The sequence below is a fragment of the Tachypleus tridentatus genome, chromosome 3 (assembly GCF_004210375.1).
Source record: "Tachypleus tridentatus isolate NWPU-2018 chromosome 3, ASM421037v1, whole genome shotgun sequence".
NCBI lineage: Eukaryota > Metazoa > Arthropoda > Merostomata > Xiphosura > Limulidae > Tachypleus > Tachypleus tridentatus.
Window position 1 is genome coordinate 5,055,368 of NC_134827.1, and position 4,008 is coordinate 5,059,375.

The following is a 4,008-nucleotide window of genomic DNA, read 5'->3' on the forward strand; positions in this document are numbered from 1 at the left end:
CAACCATGCCAATACTTACACAACGATGTAATTCTAATTATATAAGTATACCTATATGTGACTGCATATTTACATTTACGATTACAAGTTTCCAGATGATACTCACAAATATTTGCAAATAAACTAGTAAATGTATTAGCAAGTGAGCGACTATTTACTTTACTGCTGTATTGTAAGTAAACTCAGCATAGCCATGTGATTAGGGCCCTCAATTCGTAATTTGAGAGCCGTGGGTTTGAGTACCCGTCACACCAAATTTGTTCACCCTTTCCGCTGTGGGGGCTTTATAATGTGACAGTTAATTCCACTATTCGTTGGTAAAAGAGTTAGTGGTGGGTGGTGACGACTGGCTGCCTTCCCTCTAGTCTTACACTGCTAAATTAGGGACGGTTAGCGCAGATTGCCCTCTTGTAGCTTTACACGAAATTCAAAACAAACAAACAAATAAGTGTTGTAAGATTTTTCACCCTATGTGAACAGTTGTAAATGCTGGATTATATACTTATGATGGTGGCTTTTAAAACTTATTTAATAATATTCCTTTCCACAATACCTTATAAATAGTTCATGTATGTTATAGAAAATCTGTATATAGAAAATGACTGTTTTTGCTCAAACATTATGAGGAAACTACAATAAAAATTAAAAAATACAGAATTAAAAAGTATTTTTGTTGTTATGGAATACATGCTACGTTTAACATTTTAAACCATCAAACATGCTACACTAATTAAATTTCTGACACATCAGATATTCCTATTTCTACCTTCGGAGGAACAGAAATTACACAGGAGGGCTCATTGTGCAATCTGGGCATTGTGTTTGACAGGAAACTGAACTTCTCTAAGCATGTGGTTGAGCTCACTGTCAAGGCCACAATAGGAATGAATATCCTTCGAGCTGCAGCAGGCAAGCATGCTGAAGAATGTCACTTAAACATGCTGTACAGAAGCCTTGTGCTTTCAGGGGTTGATTATGCACTGTCCCTGGCACAACTCACCGACAACCAACTTGAAAGGCTGGAAAGGTTGCAGAACGCATGTCTCAGAATCATCACAGGTTGCACCATATCAACTCCAGTGCCAGTACTCCATCATCTCACTGGATTCCCAAGTATCAAGAACAGGCAAACATCACAAAGAGCCATACTGTTTGCCAAGGCTTTGCAAAATCAAAAGCATGGGCTTCACATCTTTACAAGGAAGTACTCTTTCACTGCTGAACCATCCAACCAACAAAGACGTTTTCCACGCCACACAAGACTTGAAGTAGCACTTAGGTCTTATCTAAAGAGAAAGAGGCTGCACTGACTTGCAAGAAGATTTGCAATTCGTATTCCCTTTCCAACCAACCTCCATGATTTTGGTCTGCAGAAGAGGAATGGCCGTGCAACCTGCAGTAATTGTCAAGTTCAACAGAGATTGTAAAGAGTGGCCACAAGGTGCAGCGCAAGCGGCATGCCAGGAGATGTTCCAGGAACTTGGCCAGAAGGGAAATCTCATCATTGCAACATGAGAGCAGATAAGGGATTTGCTACGTTTCTGAATGGCAAACCCATAACTGAGAAGTCTGAAGTATGCACCCTGTACACAAGTAACACCAGAATGGAACTTGAAGCTGTTTAACTTGAAGTTGTGTTTGTCATCGACTCTGCATTGTTGCAGAGAATCCAGAGTGGCTGGCTACCTGATGGGTAGAGAGAGGCTGCATCTTATCTCCATGATAAATCTCCCATCTTTGTGTATGCCCCAGGCCACGCTGGTGTCAAGTACAATGAAAAGGCTGACCAACTTGCAGCAGCAGCAGAACCAACAGACCAGATGTCACTCTTTCCTCAAGATATAACATTTTTGTACCAACAATCAGCATGCCAGAGCATCAGAGAGTCTCTCATGCATTCAGAAGAGAGAGATAGAATTCTTAGCCTCAGGACTCCTTTTGGCATCTCTCATGACAGCCAAAACAAAGGCCCGGAAAGATGTCATAGGAATCAGTTGATTACCGGCAACATAAACAGAAGTACACTCCACCTCCTGTTGATCAAAAGGGTCAAGGAGGAGAGGATTTGTGACTCGCTGGATACATCTTCCAAGATGCCCACGGGCCAACCCAAGTAACCCAAGTTTTAACACTTGTAGATTGACAAATGTTGCAAAATCGTAGCATAATATGATATTTCCATTCTATTTTCCCATAACTTTGTGATAAAAAGAGTCACATAATATATTTTCATTCTATTAAATAAGTTCGTATTACTAAAATAATTAGGCAACTTGAATTTTTCTTCCATTCATTTTGATACAATGTCTGTAACGTGATATTTTCATTCTTTTTTTCTTCTTCTAAGTTAGCATTATAAATGAATATAAGATAATATTTCCATTATTGTTTTCTTAATTTGAGTTACAAACTGTATGACGAGGCAATATAAACACAGTTTCTTCATCCTCTTGCCGAGATTCAACCAACCTTTTTTATTTTCTATTATTTCTTAACTTTACGTGTATTGAATTTATAATCTAATGTGTTAGCGTTTCATGAGCATGGATTTACAAGAACAAAGAGAAAAAGATATCTAGGATAGCGTACGAAGCATAAAAATATTTAATAATTTAAATTAACCTATAAACAGTGAGTAGAGATAGCCTACACAAAACCTTGGAGAATTAGTAGAGATAGCCTACACAAAACCTTGGAGAATTAGTAGAGATAGCCTACACAAAACTTTAAACAGTTAATAGAGATAGTCTACACAAACATTTGGACAGTTAGTAGAGATAGTCTACACAAAACCTTGGAGAATTAGTAGAGATAGCCTACACCAAACATTGGACAGTTAGTAGAGATAGTCTACACAACCTTTTGGACAGTTAGTAGAGATAGTCCATACAAAACCTTGGAGAATTAGTAGAGATAGCCTACACAAAACTTTGGACAGTTAGTAGAAATAGTCTACACAAACTTTTGGACAGTTAGTAAAGATAGTCTATACAAAACCTTGGAGAATTAATAGAGATAGTCTACACAAACTTTTGGGCAGTTAGTAGAGATAATCAGTGATGTCGAGAAAACCCACTTGTATAGAAAAATATATATGTAAAAACGGCTCGTTTGAGTTGAGAACCTGACGATAACCGAAGAAGGTCGAAACGTTGTACGCTCCTCTACGTAAGCCCTCCGCTAGTACAGCGGTATGTCTACGGATTTACAACGCTAAAATCAGGGGTTAGATTCCCCTTGGTGGGCTCAGCAAATAGCCTATGTGGCTTTGCTATAAGAAAAACACACACACTCCTCTACGTAAAATATTTTCTCAACCCAAACGAGCCGTTTTCACATATATAGTTGGTAGAGATAGTCTATACAAACCTTTTGACAGTTAGTAGAGATAGTATACATAACAAATCTTTGGACAGTTGGTAGAAATATTCTACACAAGCTTTTGAACAGTTGATAGAGATAACCTACACAAACCTATGAACAGTTAGCTGAGATAGTCTACAGAAACCTTCGAACAGTGAATTGTGATAATCAGTATAGAATCCTCAAGAAGATTTCACTTGACACACATAAGCATATACTTAGTGTTAATGAAACCAAGTATGAGGAGTATATTCTTTTGTGGACATAGCAAACTGGTTTATTTGTTCAATTTCGCGCAAAGCTGCTTGAGGGCTTTTTGCGCTAGCGATCCATAATTTACAAGTTATAGATTAGACTGAAGGAAGCAAATCAACACTACCTTTCGCTAACTCTTGGACCACTCTTTACCAATGAAAACTGGAAATCACCGTCACATTATACCATCATCTCTACAGCTGAGAAGACGACCATGCCCAATGATAAGATTTGAATCCACGAATAGAGCGCCCTAACCACTAGGCAACAGTTTGAACAGCTGATCAAACACACTGTTAAGACCTTGGAAATTTGCTCTTTTGAGATTTTCTTGAAGCTTTTATTACTGCACAGTAGTGAGGCAAGCATTCTTACGGATGTTGTAGCACT